The 21,690-nt window shown below is 47.9% G+C and overlaps 1 protein-coding gene across 4 annotated transcripts in view; it reads right to left on the reverse strand.

Moving 5' to 3' along the window:
• LOC117206001 (ecdysone-induced protein 74EF) overlaps positions 1 to 20,319 on the reverse strand; it is a 144,091-nt gene extending 123,772 nt beyond the window's left edge. For 2 of the 4 annotated variants that reach the window (XM_033444916.1, XM_033444913.1), the window contains exon 1: positions 19,025 to 20,316. The gene's annotated coding sequence lies outside the window, so the exon portion shown is untranslated. Of the gene's footprint in view, positions 1 to 8,154; positions 9,016 to 19,024 lie in introns of those variants that run through there. The other 2 variants (XM_033444918.1, XM_033444914.1) reach the window with 2 other exon arrangements.
• Positions 20,320 to 21,690: the final 1,371 nt, after the last annotated feature.

The raw sequence follows: 21,690 nt of genomic DNA on the forward strand, positions 1-21,690 counted from the left end.
TGGATGTACTTGACTACAGTTTCGTATATGTGTGCACACGCTACACGCTCGCCTAGAGAGAATAGTTTATCTCTCGCCTGTATCAATCTGTCTCGCTCGTTCGCGCTAGACGATAGACTATAGAGGTATACAACGGTCCAGGGCCGACAAGCGACCGCCTTGGAGGCGTAATGACGATCGTAGAAACTCTCGAGGCCGGTCCACGAGGGCCGATGGTTTTATGAATGCGCGAACGTGATAGAAGACTGGAAGAAAAACAGACACACGTCGATACCGTGCAGGTATCGGGTTTTATACTACCACTGTTCTACGATTCGATTAATCGATCCGGCGATTCGTTCGATAAATTCATCCAGAATATTTCCTATAAACGATAAACTCGATCGAGATTCGCCGTTTATTCACCGCATTATTCCGTATACGATGGGATATATTCGATATCGGAAAATGTTGATTTAATTTGAGCGTGAAACTTTCGGAATCGAAGCAATTTAACGCGTTCGCGTTTCGTTTGCACGCAGTTTGAAACGGGCGGAATCGTCGCGGATTAATTTTATTTCGATCGAGTTACTTGGAGATTTCGTAACGCGTCGGTTCGCGTCGACGATCATCGTTTCCAAAATATTTACTGAAAAAACAACGATGTCGATACTCGAGCGTTTTAACTGATATTGCAAAACGATTTGCAGTCTATAAACAAAGCGAGGTCGCGTGGCAAAATGAAACGAAACGGGAGACCTCGCGGAAAATTCCAGATCGCACTCTGTCCTCGAATTTAAACGATAATGAGCGGGGGAACGGGAGATTACCGCGTTCTATGAACCAGCAGCGAGTTTCATTCTTAAACGAACCGTCGATCTTTATCTACGCGCGACTCTACTACGCCACGAGATTGCCTGCCAATCTACCTTTTATCGAAGACGAAGCATGGCCGTTCCGCGACAGATACGTCTATGCGTCCAATTTCAAATCTGATTTATTCTCTACTTTACTCCTCGCCACTCTATATCGCGACGTTTACCAGGTTTATCTCTTTATTTATGGTTATTTATTCGTTGAAATTAACTAGCAAAACTGCTACACGATAAAGCTGCTTTCCAATCTGTGGCCCCTTTATCGAAGACGAATTTCCACGATGAAACGTATCTTCAAAAATGGACGTACGCTCGCGCATCAAATTCCGATCTATATTCTACTTCGCTTCTCCGCTGCAAATTGCTATGTTTATCTATTGCACTAAATTAGATCGAATATCGTTGTACAAGCATCGACGAATTTCGTGGGTTAGGATGACGCAAATGACGGAAAAGATCCGACGCGTGAAATTTCACGGACGGGAATTCGGCAAATTCTTCGACACCGGAGTGCCAGAGCGATCTTGTACGAACGTCTGCCATCGCTGTGACGACCAGTGGAAACTCGAGTCAAAGTCAACGAATGCCCGCCATCGATTCGAACCGAGATCTTCGACTGTGATGTTTCCCGCGCTGATTGGGAACCGCGTGGGCTCGTAGCCATCCACACGCCTGCAGGAGGCGCACACGTGTCCGATCCGCGGGCAAAGTGTTGAAAATAACCTCTTCAGCGTCCCTGACGAGGTGGGAATGTTGAGTTTGCCGCGAATACTATTCTGTTAGCTCGTGATTTGCACTTCCTAGTCGAAGCTCGTACGCACCAATACATCGGCCACGCGCATTCTCTACGCGGTATGCACATGTACGCGATACATGGAAGGATGAGAGTGTGCACGAGAGGCCGAGGAACGTGTCAGAGTGTTGGTGAGCGTCGGACGAGAACGTTCGACGGTGTCGGTGTAAAACTAACAATAATAATAAGGTTGAGTCATGTGGGGCCTTCGAGAGCAAAGAAGGGCCTTGATTTGTGCCCCGGGCAAGGCGAAGCTCTCTGTCTCTCCATCGACCGATCGTTTCTCTCCTTCCTTGATTCGACGTGCTTTTTTGGAGCTCCTTGCCTGCTCTCGGGGATTTCTACGTTACATAGAAACCGATTCGAGGGCAAGCTGGTCGTAAAAATCTGTGTTTCGATCGATTCGATCGAATCGCGCTTAAAGAGACCTCGCGTTTCACCGAATAATCTTACCTTCTCGAACTTCTCGTCATTCGTTTTCAAATATACAAATCCGAGCGAATCGTTTAGTTCGGGCAAAGAACAGTGTGTATCCGATCCAGGTCGCCTAGTTAATAACGCGTACGTTTCACGATGACCGGTAAAGATATTTGCATTTACGCTTATTTTCCCAACGAAACGTTTCATTTTCATAGTATCTGTAGTGGTATCTGCAGTCGAAATATGCTATGCAAATTACCTTTTGTAGCCATGGTAATTCTCGGAGCGAACACCTCGTGACAAATGGATCTCGATCGTGCTCTGTCATAGGTATTATCGATTAACGTACAACTTTCTCACGATAAATTGCGAGCAGCAAAGTGTTCAACTGTTCGGTTATCGTTGATAAGCATGCGCGTATGTGTCGTTCGAGTCCCGCAGCGAGTTTAATGGTTATTGGCAAGTCGGACAACTTCCTCGAAGGCGACGGACACTCTTCAACGCGTTCGATGGACCTCGATCAGCCGGGGACGATCTATAAAAGACACGTTTTATAATACGCGTGTGCTGGAACAACGGGCTGACAATTCCACGCGTGGAACGCCGTCACCGGTTGACTGGCCAACAATCGGGCTAGGAACGCGATTGGGTGCTTCGATCAATCTTCGAATTCGAACGAGCCTTTCTTCCCTGGGCTTTTGGAAATCCGTTCGGACGTTCGACGAATCCAGTAGAGAAGGTCGTTCACGTCAATCGTTCGAGCGTTGCGCGATCATTGAATCACAGGGACGAGATGGAATAATGATTTATTTTTATTCCTTGGTGAAAGCGCGATGTGACAGCTGCGTCGGTGAAAAAACTTGTCACTTTATCTACGTTACGTAGCTACGGTATCATCGCGAAGAGAATGATCTGTTCTCTGAATAGCGGCAATTATTGTGTTTACATTGGGCTTTAACGACACCCGCGATGTGAAACAGCGTTTTCCATGCAATTATGTAAATACGGGACAAGTGTCATTAAAAAGCGATTTCGATTATTCGCCTTACTCGATTATCGCGCGATGGAACAAAGCCGGTACAAAGATCAATACGCGACATCGTGTCGAACGAAGACTCGCAAGATTTATTAAAAGATTCGAACTCTCGTAAAGTTTCATATCGTTAACGTTAAAGTACAATGGTACGGTATTGTTCGCAATTTAATACGAAACTTTCGCTATTTTATGCACAATTAGATCCGATTGTTTACGACCGAGTACGCAACGTTTCGTCCACTTTAATTACGCCACGAATATTAGCTTCCTATAACGAGCGTTTCATTAGCGATATCGTTCACCGCGGATCGCGCACCGATACGACTAGCCACGGAAATTACGAGGTACTAAGGATAACGACGAACACGCGGGAAGAAGCGAAACGCGCGTATTTACAACAGAAATAAATAGGACTCGTAAACGACGAAACCATTCTGGTCGTAGTTATATTCGAAGATCGTTCGCTACTCCTCCGATATATCTTTGTCATTATATATTTCGTTGCCTTTACGCGTTCCCGTGTCGCGAAACCGGTTTCTCTCAAACATCATCCGCAACGATTCGATCGCGCTGTATCGCGTACTCGAATTTTGGATCAACGTTCTTAATTCGCGATCGACGCAACGATGAAAGCGCTCGAGCGCTGAGAAAGAGAGAGAGAGAGAGAGAGAAGAACGGGTAGCAGAAGCGATAGAAGAAGAAGAAGAAGAAGAAGCAAGAGGGCATTATGCGTACGAAAAACGGTCAGTTGGACGTCTCGATCGGGTCACGTCGTCGTACGCGATCCTGATCGTGAATAGACTACGAACGAAGGAAGCAAAAAGGGAAAGAAGAACGGTGGAAGTAAAGGAATCGCGAAAAGTTACATTGAACAGAGTATAGATAGATAGTGCGACTGCGAGCGGCCTTCCAAGCTCACGCAGCCTTCCGCTTTTATTGCGCTGCGTGAATCGTCGCGGTAGCGCCGCAGCTAGGGCTGAGAGTGCCAACTTGAACGATCTCTCACCGATGGTCAAGCTGTGACATCACTTCGCGGCAGAATCTCCTGCTAGAATTCCATGCACGCCTTCCAACCGTCTATTTTCATCTTCGCAGACTATTTAGACGTTGACCCGGACGCCGGTAGGGCGATAGTAAATGTTAGTTTGCGTAGTTTCCGAAGATCGAACACCATGAATGGGCAACCGGCATTAATCTCGACGAACAGTGCGTGAAAGTGGCGATACGCTACAGCGAGACGAATAAAAGGTTTGTACTTGGCAGAATATCGTAACACGCGCCTGCTTTCCGTACCCTTTTGGCAAGATTCTTCGGGACGAAAATAATTTCGGTTGGCGGATTGCATAATGAATGGTGTGAAATAAAATCGCGCGGCACGGTATCGCAAACAAAATGGATGCGAGCAAACAAGCCGCTCTTTCTGCATACAATTAGCAAGATAACGAATTACACGTGCCGCGATAGGCTACGACCGACGTGGTAAGGGACAATCTCGTCTAACGACTTGTAAATTCTATGTTCTTGTTCGTGGAAACGAATATCAACGGTTGCTGATAATTTACTTTCGCGTATCCTTCGCAGGAAGCTTGGTTTATCATCGGTACGCCGTCAGTTTATCAAGCATCGATTGTTTTTCCGCACATGTCACACATGCTGTGTTTCATCGCGTTGACGAAACGTTATTTTCTTTGCGTGTTATAAAAGTCACACCTACACGATACAAATGCGAGCCGCATTAATGCAAGCCACTCGGTTTTAACGGGCATATACTTAATCGTACATTCTGCTGTTTTGAAGGTAAACGGTTTCAAGGTGAGCTAAACCCAGCCGAAGAGTAATTGTTTAATCGGCGTAACAATAACATTTGATTCAGCATTATTCCTGTTTCATAGCAGTTGCGCGGCAATGAAACAACCGGCGAGCCAAAGACATCACCAGGAACCGTTTCTTAATTGGATGACTGAAGCAACAACATATAAACCGAATGTTTATTAAACCGAAAAACCGATCGTTCCATCGGTTCATCCTTTGAGAGAACGATCGTGCCTGTTATGCAGCTGCATTAACCGCTGTATACTCCAATATGTATATGTACATGTATGTGTATAATACAAGCGAATGATTCACAATCCCCACTCAGGTTGGCAATTGTGGGAAAGATCTTCGAGGTAGCTCCTTTTCGAGCAATTAACCCACCTTCGCGGTATCAAGGCGGATCATCAACGCGGCGACTTTGACCACGATGCGAGCAAACGTCGGAGAATTTTCGTTTCCTCGTACGTTACTTCTCGTAGGTTTTCGGGCTACCCTTGACCATGACCGCCTTTACCACGGTCTCTCTTTCTCTCTTCTCTTCTGTGGCTACCTACACGCGGCCCGATCGTTCTCGGGTGTTACGTCAAGCGAACGCCAGGGCACGAGGGCCCCCGGCTCGAGAAAGGTTAGGTCCACGATCTACGGGCCACGGCGTGTTCGCGAGTCTCTCGAAGGTCATTGGTACGTATGAACGAAGCAGGGGCGGATATTCGGAAAACGAGGAGGGGAGCTATGGAAGGAGAGGGCCCCTGGGCGGGGCTCCCTCTTCGAACTTGCCAATATATCCGAGAGAGTCAAGGCTCTGGCCTAATTCGAGTTCGTAGACCTAGACGGACGATAGGTCGCACGTACGCGGGACTCCTTCTTTTTCTCTTCGTCTTCGTCTCTCTCGCTAAAGGTCATTTACTTTTACCGAGGCACCTTCAAGGTGTCACCTTCGGGTCTTCGAATCTCCTTGTCCTTGAGTTAGGGTTCGAGAGGAAAGAAGAGATGGCGTTTCTCGCTTACGTACCGTAGAAACGGCTATGCTCGCGAGGTTTCCTGCTTGGTCGAGGCGCAGGTGCAGAAACGCGCGCTCGACCTATATCTCGACATCCCGGTTTGCCCTTCGAGCGCGAACGCGCGGACAGATTGTTAAATAAACGCGTGCCGCGATAATCGGGCGACACGCAGAAGCCATCAGAGGGCGATCGGAGGCGACAGCGTTTGCTTTCCATAGCCGGTAAAAAATAATTGCACCGCTGACGACAAGCGTCACTTGCACAGCCATTATTTTTGGATACCGTGCACGCGTGTATGTACACAACGAACTGGTTGCGTGAAAACGTAAACACAAATGTAGACCTTGCTCTTGAAAGCCAGACATTACGTGCGTCGCGATCTTATCGAACGCGCGTAATTGATGTCATACAAAAACACAACATTATGGAAATAAGGATCGATCGATCGAGAAAAAGAACAGGATGCACACTTTGCATTGGAAACTTCGAACTTCGTGTTACCGATTCCAAAGACGCAATAAGCGATATCGAAATTCGATCAACGGATCTAGATAGCTGCGAATTTCAATTCCTCGGAATCTTTACGAAGACGAAGACTTTTCCGCTGGTAACAGCCATCGATCATATTCGGTTCGTGAAAAGGAGGGAGCTGGAGAAACGGAAAGAAGAAGGAACGAGTAGTCGATCGTAAGTTTTCCACGAAAGAGAGGATTAAGAGACATGGTGAATCGAAGCGGAGTGGAAGGCAAGAGGATGTGGAGGAGGAGGAGGAGGAGGAGGAGGAGGAGGAGAAAGAGGTTACGGAGTTCTCCACGTGGTATCAAACTTCAGGGACGCTGGTTTATATGGGGCGCGAGGCTACGGGGCCCTTATGCCGCGTCGGCATCTCGATATTTATCGAACGTATGCCGACGCGGTACGATACTAAACACACCAAACGATTTTGGCCCTCGGCCGTGGGTAACAGCGAAGGTCACCGCGTAACCGGTCACGCTAGAGAATTAGAGAGCGATCGAGGGAACGCGAAACTCGCGCGCAAACTATAAATCTCTTAACTATATTAAAGAGTCGCGAAGTCTTCTGAGTCGAAGCCAAGCGAATAACGGTGGGAGGAGGCAACGGGAAACAGAGGCGAACAGAGACGAAAGAAAAGGAAGACGGAGATGGACGGTCGCGAGGGCCGAAGGTTGGCCCGAGCTGAAAATACTTGCAAGAAATATAGTTGCGTCTTATTTCTGCGCACGTGAGTACGTGCACAAGTGCATACGCGATCTACGTATTCGGCGTTACGTCTGTTTACATGGATCACCAGCGTATACGGCGGTATGAAATTACGAAAAGCCAACCGACCAGTTCTGTTCGATCATCGACGAGTAAATCGCGTTTTATCAGTCCCCTTTAGAATCGATTCGAACCGGACGATCTTCCAATCGACTCGATCAAATTCACCGTGTTTCCCTCGAATCGACCATAGACGCCAACCACTCCAGGTTTCTCCTGTTCAATCGTACCTGCGATACGTGTACGTTTCGCGAAGATAAGGATCGACGCGTGCATACAACGAGTCATTCCCTGCCTGCGCTATCTTCGCTCGAATCGTCAGAGACGGTTACAATAATTTTATATAATCGATACAATAGTAACGCGAGCTACGGTACGGTCTGTGCGACACCGACGGAGGAAGGGAACGGGATTGAAAAGAGAGGCGTATCGATTCGTAAAACGTTATTTACAATCGCGTCCATAAAGTGACGCAGAAAACCCAGCGTACACCATAGAATTTAATCGTTTTTACGTAAACCGATATCTCGTGGTACACCGAACTATAATGCGTGATCACTTCCTTGATCGTATGCGATTACCGTCCGGTTGCTCGTTTTCACCCCGGCCGAGCGAGTCGTCGCCACCGCCACCACCACCGCCACCACCACCGTCATCGGGTCCGCGAGATTCGCTTCTGCTCGGAGAAAACATTCTGTTAGGCAATGCCGACAAAGACGTTCGATCGCGCCGTTTTCGTTAAATCGCTGTTATTGCTTCGCGTCTCGCGCTCCACGTTTGTCAGACCGATTCGTGTAGGTGGCATTCAAACGCGTTCGACTTTACCGCCACCTCTAACTGTCACCAATCACGAAAGCGAGCGTGCCTCTTCGTTCGTTCTTCCATCTCTTTATATACGACACGATATATACGGTATACTAATTGTTTCAGTCGATCGATGTTAATTACTCTTACCTTCGTAAGACGATTTACGATGCCCAACGTGGATGGAAATACAGACGATACAGATTGGACGTAGTCTCGACGCACACCGGTTACTTTCGCACACACTCTACGAACGACAGTCTCGTATCCGTAAGACAGGTCTGTTTTTCCCGCTTTCCACTTGGTCGTACTCCACTTCTTCCGAGTCACAGATAACGTAAACAAACTTTTCGTGCGCGTGCCTGACGCGCACGCAAGAAAAAACAGACGAAGTAAAACGTCCTGAGACGCGAGGAAGCCGAGTCGCGCACGATTTACGATATTCCGGTAGAGAAGCGCGCACAACCACGCATCGATACAGTTATCGTGTAAAAAAAAAAGTTTGGTTTTCGATGCGACAATGGCGGTCTACACGCACGCACAATCGGTAACTGTTCTTGCACGAGCGATCGAGGAAAAGGCGGCCATAGCTCTCGACGATCCAACGAAAACAAGCGATCTCGTAACGTGGAATACGAGGACGATGCCGCGCGCAACGATTCGAGTCAAAATCGTCCGGTCGGCGCAGAGTGACGCGCAGCCGTGGTACACCGTCGGCCGCGGGAAATTCAGGAAGCTCGTGTGCCGCTTAATGGTGGCGATACGATTATACGCTCGCGATGCTTCGCGTTTCACGGTGGTCTTTTTTCCTCTTCGACTTCGCCGGCTCTCTCGAAATCCTTTCTCCTGCACCCGGAGGGGTTCGTAGCGAAGGGGAAAGAAGAAGAAGACGACGACGGGTTGCGTGACACGAGGCGTGCGAGTCTTTGGCCGAAGCGCGAGGGAACACTGAACGTAACGCGCGAGCGGCGAGTCTCGGTTTGCCTAGCCTAGCCGCCACTAAACGCCACTATCCTAGGTTAGACACGCTCGCGACACTCTCCCTCCTCCTCCTCCCCCTCGCCATTCCCCTCTGCCATTCCACTCCTAGCCCGCGCGTCTTCCTTCTCTTTCGTACCAACAGTACTCTCCCTCTCTCTCTCTCTCTCTCTCTCTGTCCGGCTCTCGCCCCCTTCGTCCGTCTCGCTCTCGCTTCATCGATCTTGCGTCTTTGTCCGACTCTATGGATCTATGTACATAGAGTACGGGGGGTACACACGCCGTGTGGATTCGGAGCGGTTGGCTGGTGGGGGTTCGTAAGGCCATAGCCACGGCCACCGAGTCGCACACTCTCGCAAACCCAGCAGGCGCATGCACGCACGTATACACACGTTGCGAACAGCACACATTGCCGGAGCGACCGTTGTCGCTCCGTTTCTCGCGTGTGCGGGCTCGCCAGCGCGCACACGTTTCTAGCCTCTCTAGAGCGCTTCGACGATCTCGTGTATCGTCCGTGTATCGCTGTCGCACGGAAGCATTTCGCGGGACTATTTTATAACCGGAATCCCGAGCGCGAGCTAACGAGAAAGTGGAATCGCGATGTCTTTCTTGTTTTTATTTCTACGTATACTGTTTCGTGCCTGTTGCGCCGTAGGATCTTTTAAAACGCGAATAAAGCCATCGAATTTGAATTAAGAATAGCCACGGCGAGTCCCGTCGAGGCTTGGCGCGACACGGTCGACTCTAAACGCGATATCACCTCCGTGCTACGAATATAAGTGCACACATAGATTCGCGCGTGTACACGTGAGAAGTTTAGAGCGAGCCGTAGCCGAGACAGAATATACATTCCATGTGTAATTTGTTCTATATTCAAGAGGCACTCTAGCGCGTATATGTGTGTCTATCGCGCGTATGTACAACGGAATATATGTCTTCATGGACGCGAGGGTGTACAAGAATGTAACCACCGTGCGACTCAATACAACAAGGCACACAATGTCCTCCTCCACTGACGTCCGTTTCTCTGCAAGCGTGTGCAGAACGCGTTGGCATTCAAATGACTATTTACACGCTTTGTTATTACGATGAACAAAACGAAACGCACGTCGCGGCGCTCATATTATCGAAAACCGTTTGAAAATCATACGAGCTGGCAAATCGTGCGTTTACTTATTCGTACAGCGAACAGAGAGCAAAACTCTTCGCACACGGTACACAGAAACGAACCGTAGCTTTCGTTCGACAGCTCCTCTGAAGCGCGATTCGCACGCAAAAGCGGAATAAATTTTCCTCCTCCTCGCCGGCGAATTTATATCTGACGGAAACGTTATCCAAAGGCTGATCGTCTTGTTATCTCTGTACGACACGGTGAGCCAAAGCGAATGCCAGATTAAGAGGCTATTAATGATCGTACGAGCCGATACGATACGAAAGCGTTGATCGCTCAAGTACGGTTATCGCAAGTTATTGCAAATTGCTGTAATTAACATCAGAAGGTGAGCGCGGTGAATTTGCTCCACCGTATTTCTTATCTCTTTGAAAAGAATGGAAAAATCATCGCGTTCGTTTTTTCCGACAGGTAACGTTTGCACGTACGACTCACGCCGTGTCGTAGGGAAAAGAAAAAGGCAAACGCCGAATCCAGCGTATGTAGGGCTAAGGGTAAACCGAGTAGCGAGACTCCGAGTTTGGTCAGACAGGCAGCGTTAATCCACGTTCACCGGTTAGGTTCTCTCGATGGCTGCCACGGATGGCGGAGTCGATTCCCGAGACTTTCTAACGAAAGTGCAAGTCTTTTCTTCTAACCGGCTACCATACCGTGCAACAGTCCTCGACGCGACTTTCGCGCGTTTTCCGCGGTTTCCCGCCGAGGACGAAGACGTTCAACGCTTCCGGGCTGAGTCACCGCGTCTCTCGTAAGAAATATCTTCTCCGGTCGTTTAATTAAAAAAAAAAGAAAAAAAGAGCGAGAAAAAAGAATATAACGAACCTTTTAATTGGCTCGCGTTTCTATTCGCGTGACCGTATCTTTCGTAGAATCGCTCGGTTAAATAACGCGATTGTTAAAAATATAAAGAGAAGATTCGAGAATATCAGTCAAGTGGCCGATAGTGGAAAATATGGAAAAAGGCAGAATCTGATTTAGGAAGTGACGATCGACCTTCGTGTTGATTCATGAATCTGAAGCAAACATTTCTAACGTTAAAACGTAGCGAAAAGGCCGCCTGCGGCACACAGTCAAGGTCTCGGCTCTCCTCGACTTTGCCGTGACATAAATATTCGGGGGCCTTTTGGGCCCACGTTGGTTCCTCGTGTCGAGGCACCCGAACTTGCCGGTCGAACGGGAGAAAGAGAAAAAAGCGCGACAGAGACAGAGGGCAGAGGAGAAAAAGTCCTTTGAAGAAAAAGAGATAGAGGAACCTTGCTCGTAATCGTCTTTACCGGGAACGAACGACCCTGAGTAGGAACTAAAAGATTAAGCCATCATTCCGCCACCAAAACCTTCTCCTCTCGACTATTTTCGAAGTGCTAACAATTCTATTCAACGTGACGAATCGCTATCGCATAAGCGTGGTCGTTGCATAGCGACGTTAATACAAATGAAGAATATAATTAAAAGTATCCTTCACGCTTCTATTCCCTATACACACAGGCCAATCTACGTTACGTACATCCTTCGCGAATAAAAAGCTCGGCGACCGGTAGATGGTAAATTTCTGTGTCTGACTGCACACGTAGCCATGTGTGCACAAAGGAAATAAAAGAGCGTTTGATCGCTTCGTTCTGGTTGCTCCTAACTCCGTGACATTCAAAGCTGACGCATAAAGAATCGCACGCGTTCTGATAGCGCGGTTTGCACACGCATTAAAGCATCGCACGACTAAGCCGCGCGCATACATGCCACACGTTCGCGCCGACTCGTCATCGGTGTATGTTCCGTACTAGACTTCATAAACTTTCACTGGCCTCTCACGCGTTCATTCTCTCTCTTTGGCCGTGCGTGCTCGGCTTCCAAGTCATAAATTCGGTAACCTCTGCGGGTACCGCCTCCTTGTGTCCCCGTCCTTGCGCGATCGTTCTGACGGGATCCAGAACTCTCGTGAAACTTGCCACGTTTCTTCGCTACCGGAGACATCCGTGCATCGGAAAAGAAGCAATGGATTCTACTAATATATAAATAAATGCACCTCAAAGACTCTGCGTATCCCCACTTCCGTTCCTCTTTCTCTCGCTTCTCTCTCCCGCGCTCTCACGCGTGGGACGTTGCCCCATTAGCGAAGCAGATATAAGTGCTTGCGAGAACGTAGTCAATTTAACGAGGTTAAAAAAAAAATCCTCTCTCCCTCGTTTCTGACGCCAGAGGTTCGCGTACGGCTTCCCAAAGACAGCCAGACCGCACGCGGTTTGCGTAAAACACTGGCGTACTGCCGCTCCCGATCACTCTCGCTTTTCACCTGGCCGATTGACAAAGATTCCACCGATCGAAGAGCGATCGTGATACACGATCCGATTAATCCGACACTCGGAATACGTATACCCGTTGTTTGCCATTTTCCAGCGCAATTCGCCGTTACTTCCGAAATTTCAGCGAGTCGACGTTAAATCGCTGCCTTTGCGCAGCGTTCAGGAGAAAGTTGAAACGGTCGAAGAACTATGACGTTCTCCTACCGTTTCCGTATCTCTACGAGAACCATCGTTTCATCGGCGAAGAATATCAAAATCGCGAGTAAAGCATATCACGGACAAATGAAACTGAGTTTAACCGTAGTGGCGAAATACTCTTACTTTTTACCTTCCCGAAGACAGACCGGCGAACGCGGTTCTCCTCGATTGGTTCGTACAACCCACTCGGTCCAAGATCGGTGTTAACGTACGATTAGTGGGCCAGTGTCAGTCAACGACATCGTTTTGATGGTTAGCCGGTAGAAATAAAGCCGGAGAAGGAGACTGACTACCGCTCCGGTCGCCAAATACCGCACACGGTGAACCGTACATACGGGGCCACTGGCCAATATTTGGGCCAATGTTAACGTTGGTCTCTGTGCCGATTGCCTAATACCGGCTCGAGTCACAACGCACCTGATAATCAGAACGACGAGAAGGAACTTTCGTATACGAAATGCGTTACTCAACCTTCTACGTAACGATCTTTCGTGGACGTGTAAATACGCGACCTCAGAAGGATCGATCGATCGTCGTGGCCATCGGTCGATAGGCGATCGATCACGACTACGATAAAATTTAAAATCCTACGGTATTACGTCATCGTTTAACAGCGAAAGGAAATTGTGACGAAATCGGGGCCATCTTTCGTCATCTTTTAAAGATGTTTCGTTTAAAACTAACTTTCTTTAGTTTAACTAACTTCCCGATACGAAAATGAAAATTATGTCGAAAAAGAAAGCGCGTTAACGCTCGATGAAGTGGATTCGCGAGCAAAGTTGATTCAGTTTCAGCAAACTGCCGTTTCCCTAGCGGAAGATGACGAACGCCTCGCGTCGTTTGGCATTCGCAAGCCATTATCCAGGTTTAATCGTACCAGCGCGGCGTCACGGCAAGACTTTCAAAATCTTGTTCTTGGCACTCGATCTACCTGCTCAATGGCTTGTAACTGTGGCCCTTGGAATTCACGCGTGTCATTGTGCTTTCTTCAGAGGCAACTTCGGCCAATTCGCGTCCACTTTGTGCGATACATTCTTATTATCCAGCAAAATCCTTCTTACGATTAATTCGCAACGGGAAGAATTTTTCCAGCGGTCGCTCTGAAAGAAGTTGTATCGTACGAATCCGCTAGACTCTCTCGGAAATACGCTCGCGGACACGAGTGGCTCGCGTTCGTTCGCTCTTAATGTCCGTGCCTGGTGACCCGTGGTGCAAACTAAACCCACCGGAGAAAGTTGCCAGATACTTTCTCGTAGCTGCGCTGCCTCCTTGCACGTTGGTCGATGCAGTCACTTAAACGGTCCCCCGTATCGATTCGATCGTTCGAGCCAAACGTTCCAAGCTCGTGACACTCACAGGTTCAACGAGTAAAAAAAAAAGAGAAAAAAAAAGAAAAGAAAAGAAAGAAAACAAACATACGATAAAAACTCGACGTTTCACCATTAAACGGCTAATAAAATAAGCCCGAGCGTTCTATCGGGAAAGATTGGAACGCGTATCTCGATAAATATTTACGATATCGCGTATCGAGATAATTCGAATATTTTCCATAGAAAATCGTTCATCTTTTTAGAAAGTTTTCTATCGTTCGGTTAAAACACCAAGCACATTCGTTGATTTTACGATTAGAAAATACCGGCGGAGTTTGAATTACGAATTCTTTTAAGGTCATCGTCAAAAGAGAACGGCGGAGAGAGAGAGAGAGAGAAACGAGACGAGAATCAGTCGTTCGAAGGGAACGCTACCAGTAATATCGGGATGAATAGCGCGGATGCGCGGCAAGAATGGATCAAGGGACTGGCAAAAATATCGAACCATTCTTGGCCAGTCTTACGAGCTCGCGGCATTCAACCGCTTCGCGGACCAGCGACTTGATTTACTCGTTCGAGGGAACGAACTCGCCCGCACTTACATATACTTCAGAAAGGTATAGCCATGGCTCTATGTATAACCGAGCTATTATACACGCAGGTACATCGTGCGCATAGTCGTCGTCGGAGGAAAATCTTGGTCCTCCTACGCCTGTTCGTTAACTATTCATGCGCGCACCGTATAGCCCGCGGTCGACCGTGATGAATTGGAAGTTACACGTGCTGGAAAAAAATTATTTAGCCAGCCGCCAGCGCAATAAGTCATCCGTTTCGACCGTTTCTGTTTGAGATAAACCGCCCTGGACTCGGTTTAACGCGTGATAACGAAGGAATACCGATTGGCCGACTCTGTTCCCATCGATTAACCATCCTGTACGCACGATATTTTCTTCCATTCTTTCGTAATATCAAATTTGACACTCGAACGATTTGTCAGGAAACGCGAGAAACGTCAAAGTTGTCTCGATGGCACGCGTCTCGTGCGCCAAAGCGGAAAAACTTTGGCCGCAAGAAACGCGGCAGGTATTAGCCGGCGCTGAATGCGATTGGATTCTTCCCAAGGAGTTCTAAACGGAGAAAAAGGAAATATTTTCGTGGATGCATCTTCGAGGATGCAACCAACCGTGACGTAGCTTTCATGCTGCAAACCCTGTGACGTCACTCATTCGATGACGTGTGGTCAACCGCGGTCAATGCACCAGGCCGACGTTTCTTGCAGGGCACTATAATGCTCGGTTCACTGGCATCGTGCTTGTGTGCGTTTGTTCATGTACACAGGCTGCACCGCGGTGCATGTACGCGCGTTACACCGCAAAATACCGGGTGTTCGTAAAATCTGCAGTCTCTGTGCCTTGTCAAAGGAAACCGTTGGCGAATCGAGTCGTCACATCTTGAATATTTTTCCGATTTGTCCGGCCTGTTTCGTTTCACGTTCGAGTTTTTCCTGTTACCGAACAACCGATATCTGTCCTTAACGAACGAGCAAGCGGACGGACGAGCGAGCGAGCGAACGAGCGAGCGAACGAGCGATCGCGGCTGCGTTAAAAATTCATACGCGATGACGTCGAGCGTTGCTTGAAATTCTTGCAACGTGCTACGCTTATGCCAGCATCAAAAATTCATGCACGTCGTTGACGCTGCTACCCTATATCCCTGTTTAACGAAGGTACGCTTCAACGTTTGTTCGTTCGCGCCTTTCTGTGTTTGCTATCTACGGATACCGTAAATATTACCGTGCAACCAGATGAACTTCGAAGATTAAAAACAGACAATCTCCTCGTCTCGTCGACAACGAATATTCTTTTACCACCAGACAATGGCCTAATTACGTACGAGGTTCTTTTTCGGTCTCATTGTCGTTTAATCGTCCAGTATCGGTGACAAAAAATGCGCACCCACGTGCGACGCCTACGTTAAAACGATGCTATAGGTATAGATCGGACAGTAGTAGGTGACGCGAGTTATCGAGCAAGTAGAATGGTCCGCAATATAGTCGGCCAAGTTCCGATAATCAATGATCGTGTGCGCGTGTACCGGATACGGGAATTGTTTACGAAGTGTGTAGAAGGTAGAGGAAAATCGCGATACGTAACGCGTGAAAGACAAGCTCGAGTCGTTGAGCCTTGGTATACGAGTAGGTAGATGGTATACGAGTTGTCTACGAGACGAAGGAAAAAGAAAATATACGGAGAAAAGAATAACAAATAGAAAGATAGAAAAAGGTTGGAAAGCGTACGTCGTAAAGCGAAGAAAAAGAAACGAGATTTATGGGATTTTGAATCGCGCGAGATCGGTATCCGCGACAGAGAGAAACCGAAGAATTCGGCAGAACAAATCTGTTACGTAATCCGCGAACGGTTTTGCTTTTGGCGTTGTCTTCGAACGAGGCATAACGATCTCCTCTCGTTTAGTCGTATCTTATCAAGATTCGCGAAATTTCGCGCAAGAACGATGCCTTTCGTCGATTCTTGTCTCGTCGAAAAATCATGTAATGGTGTGTCTAGAAAGCATGTAGCGAAAGGAGGTGTAACGTTCGTTGCATAAGAGCAAAAAACCATTGTGGACTATTAATCCTCAACAATTCTTACCGTCGCTGCTAATATATCCTTCGTTAGCAAAGAAATCCGTATGCCGTGTGAACAAACGACGGACACGGTCGTCTTCGTGCTTTCTAAAATCGTGTTGGCGATTCGATAACCGGAGTCTTGTTAACGCGCGGCGCGATTTTCAAAAAGACGAAACGCCCGGCGAGCGTGCTCGCTAAGAACCAGACAACTTTACATCGCTTGCTTTATTTCAGGAACCACGAAACGTCTGTCTGGTTGTCGTATACGCGCGACATCCTGAGCGTGATTTAAAAACGCTGAGAAGCACGTTCTCCCTCTATCAAAGAAAAAAAATGCGCACTGGTCGAAACGAAATTTACGAACCGATCGTGGAAGAGGCCAGTTCAGCACAGAACGCACAGAAGCTGTGTCAGCTAATAGCAAAGACGACGTAGAAGAGGACGTGATCCACGAGGAAGGAAGTCGGAAAAGAGGAAAAACCCGGCCGGGCTTCTCGTTTCCCCTTTGTCGTGCGAGAAGAGTGGCTTTCGTGAAATTCGTCCAAGTGAGTCTCGCAGGAGAGACGGAAAGGGAGACGTGACTTTAGCCATAAGCCGTAGGTAGGCCGCACAGAGCATGGACAAGCAAGTCGAGTTGAGAGGCGCGGACGGGCGGTCAGAGACCCCGCAGGGCCGGCGCAAACAGTACAGCATTACCCACTCGCTCGTTCTATCGCAACCTGGACCCAACAATGCTCAATAATCGTCCCTGTGATCGCGCCACCTTTTAACCGACAACCTGGAAAAATCGTCTGCTCTTTTTCCATCGGTTTTGCGCCTTTCTTTTTTTTTTTTTTTTTACAGCCCGCAAAAATACACGTCGAAGAGAAGAGAGAAATACCAGACGTTGCGTCGTGGTTTTTTTCTTTGCGAGATCAAGCGAATCTAAAGAGTGGAATTGTAGGAAGAGAAAAGAGTCTTGGAACGATAAGACGGTGGAGAGGGATCGTTACGAATAACCAAGAATAGATGGATGGTAAAAGACCGTAAACGATGAATTCGACAGCGATTTCGTTAATTTCACTTTTCATCGAACGTGCATTTTTTACTGTTCGCGATCGAGCACACAGGAACGAACGAGCGAGCGAGCGAGCGAGCGAGCGAGCGTGTATGCACAGCTCCACGGGACTTTCTCTGTAATTCGCGGCATAGTCTTTACGTCTCCTCGGAATTATGATTTCCGCGATTCGTTATAAATACGTTCAACGTGACGCTACATAATCATAACGCTTACCCGTTTTACGCTAACTTTCTGTAACCAGAAACCGCGCAATAATGTTCCTAATTTCGTCGCTACTTTCTCCCCTCTCCCTGTAGACTCCTTTTTTTTTTCGTTCTGGTATAATTAACGAACACGAAGAGCTTCGCGGTTATTAACATTTTTAATAGAAGCATCGTCGACGAGAAAGAACACCGAGAGATTAAACGAAGATACGACGCATCGTTAAGACGTAAACATAGCGCGAGAAGCTTCTACAAAGTTAATTATTACTCGTCTCATTGATATCGTAAACGATTTCAACTTCGTACATAGGTGTATACATGGTATAATTTTTATGCAGGCTGGTGTAGAGGCGAACGAAAAGTCACAAGGCATGAAAACAAGAAAGAAGTCTAACTTCGTAAGAACGTAAATTCCGCGAACTCTCTAGTGCGACTATAGGATCTGCGTGGCTGGATTTCGAGCTAGATAGATGGTGCGAAAGATACCCGAAGGAAAAGTTAAATATTGACTGGCGCGGCTAGCTTTAACTTCAACGTGGAATCTTACGCGTCTATTTTAGTTCCAAGTAAAGGAATAGGCTGTTCGTTCCAACGTGTTTTGCTAGGAACATAAACAATGTACCAAGAATACTAGGCGCGATAGAAATCGCACGGTTAATGCGTTTCGATGGCACCCGCGGTGCGATCCACGGAAACGCTTTGGAAAACTCGCGAAAAAGAATTGGGACGCCGTCGGTCGTTTCGAAGAGAACCGACGCTTTTTCCACGATTCGCCGAAACTTTCGACGATGTCCTAGTCCGTCTTAAACCGTATACGGTCAATGATCCCTTCCTGCCCCGATTTCACCAATTTCGCTGAAAAAAAAACAAAAAAAAAAAAAAAACGCCTTCTCGTTGCGCTACTAGCTTCGTCTAGTGGCTTTGCGTTTCCGGTTGATAGCTCGCGGACGCGATCGATTAAAAATCCTTCGAGAAACTCATTACCGAAAGATAACGCGAATTACGTATTACAGAAATTATTAACCCTTGACGTACTGCTCGCAACGTATGACTAATTAAATTAGAAACTCACGAAGCTCTAGATACAATCTTTCAGCCTAACATCGAATGGTTCGGCGAGTAATACGCGATTCATCCTCTGGATACTATAATATAAAGCGTAATGATCCTCACTCACCGATCGAGGACGCGCCCGTGACATCTGGATCTAGCTGATTCGCGTAGCTTTCTTCTACTCGATCGTCACCGAGAGACCGTCGGTCCTCTCTTCCGGTTCTTCGGTGTTCACTTCAAGTCACCAACTGACAAACCACCCACACACTGCACCGTCCTCGTCGGAAGATTCGTAATCTTCCAAGTCGCGATCGTTCTCTGTTACGGTCGTCGTCGTTCTCCACTCTCTGTGCATCCAGCAGGATCGAAAGAATATTCGTGAAACGACGGTGGAAGAGGAAATCGACGGGGGGAAAAATGGTCGCGGCCGTGCAACCGGCACGGTGTCCTTTTGCGATGTCACTCGGTACTCGATGTATACTGTATAGGTTGGAGCCGTGTATCGTTCTGTTACGTTCCGGCGGTTTAGCCGGCACGTGGTCGCGTACGAAACACTTTCAGTCTGGCCGTCGAGAGAGAGAGAGCCCACGCGTCTCGTGTGCTTGTAATCGCGCGTTCGACTGAGCGGCCGAGTACTCCCGAACTCCCCGGCTCTCGCTCGTGCCGCTCTTCCTGCTCGCGCTCGTCTCCTTTCCTCTCCCTCTAACGCACGCCGACTTCGATGCGTCGCCTCTCTCTACCGCGAGCCTCCCCACTCTTTCTTCGTCGCTCCAAAACGCCTTTTCGTGCATTTCTCTCCAATATTTCGATCCCTCTTGCTCCTTGTCTCGCGATGTTCATCCTTCCTTATCACTACGACTCTCCCCATCTCTCTCTCTCTCTCTCTCTCTCTCTCTCTCTCTCTCTCTCTCTCTCTCTCTCTGAGACTCGGACTTCTTTCTTCTTCTGTTTTCACATTTTTGCAAATATTACGATTATCCGGTATCTATATACGATAGCGCAAGTGTGCCGGTTGTCGATAGCCGTAACGATTACAGCTTTGTACGTTTTATCCGTAATTGTTAGCGACCAATGGCAGCATCAAACGCTTGTATTAGCTCGTGTTTCCTATTACTTGAGAGTTTACGCCTCGTTCGAATACTTTCCCTGCTTTCTTTCGCGACGTGCACCGTATTACGCCACTGTCAGTGCCGCTTAAGCGTTTTCGATTGATCGCCTCATCCTGCGTTCCACGCTTGTCGTTTCCTCGAAGCTCCGAGTTCGACGTTAAACTCGGTACCACGCGATTTTCTCAAGGCTTTCGTCCTCACCGACTGCATAGAAGGAAATCGTACGAAAGCCCAGCGGCTCGTAATCGTCGAAAGAGAAGCGTCTCGTCCATCTTCGTTCTCGACACTCTCATTTTCTTCCAGCTCGCTATCTCGGTACACTGGAACAGAGGATTTATTATCTGTTACGTCGTGTAATGTCTTTTGAGGCAGGTTAGGGTGCTTAACTCGACATTAGCCGTTGAGGTCTGCCCCCTACGGCGGCACTCTTCTGCATTCTGCCGGTGAAATCGGTTGACGCGCGATCAACCACCACGGTAGCAGTAAATCACTAACCGAGCATTAACTGTTGCAAACGGTTGAACGTTTTATTGCGTATTTGCGTCGAACGCGCGACGATTAAGTCAACGCTGCCGAGTTAGCTCGTACCGGCCGAGCTTCGATCGCCGCAGCTTGCCAACGGTGTTAGAGAAATCTCAAGAAAAGGGTGGACACGATGCGATATCGCTGCAAGGTCGAATGGAACTTTTAAACGAGCCGTATATGGGCCAGTAGGTCAAACAGACATTAGTATATACATTAGTATATACAAAGTAGATCACGCGTGTGGAAATCGTGTCGCTCGACGTTCGTCGATACGTTGGACGATATACGATGCACCGTACGCATCCATTAAAATTCGATAAGGCTCCGTTGATTTCCAGCCTACGCTATCGATCGACGAAGCCAGACATCCGTCGCAAACACGGACATTACATTTTTTCGTTGCATCGTGATCGTTGTCGTTTTAAGGAATCGACTGATACGAATTTACCGAACGGGAGGATCCATCTTGGACGAATCGAACATTGCGATCGATAGCACGCGCGGCCTCTTGCGTTTTCACGAGCATACGGTCCGTGATACGAATGAACGAGTTCTTCCGTCTTTTTCCTCTCTGTCCAGCTTACAAACGATAAAGATTGATAGTGGTAATCTAGAGATGCGCCATAGTAGAATCACGAAGCGGTAGGATAATCCCCATAGACGATTCCATCTACCTGAATGTTAAGATTTATGTGTCTAATATGACCGGTATTAATTCATAAATCCGGAGGGTATTACCATCTACGAAACTCGCGATTCATAAATCCCGAGATTTATGCGCGCAATACTAAGCGCGAGATGGAAATGCTCGCTAGCCCGTTCGCTCGCAATGTGTGCAGTTAAATTAACCTTGAAGCGATTCAGTTGCTCGGATAAAATTGCAAATCTTTTAGCTACTCGCTTTTAGCGTTGCCCGTTATTAAATATTCCGTGTTCACCGTGTTCACAGCGGCGGCGACCACCGTGGACACCGGGTGCGCGTAAAATCGCGAAAACGATTTACTCTCTTCTCCACGAAGCGAATGCTTCGAAGCGCCGTACGCGAGAGAACTGCTGCATGACTTCGATTAAAATTTTTCGGCCAGTCGAGAACGCGCGCGCGCAAGCGGGGCCGCACTCGTTCCCTAACGGACCAGTATATATTCGAAAAGAAAAA

Source organism: Bombus bifarius, unplaced genomic scaffold, assembly GCF_011952205.1.
Source record: "Bombus bifarius isolate JDL3187 unplaced genomic scaffold, Bbif_JDL3187 scf7180000007996, whole genome shotgun sequence".
Classification (NCBI taxonomy): Eukaryota; Metazoa; Arthropoda; class Insecta; order Hymenoptera; family Apidae; genus Bombus; species Bombus bifarius.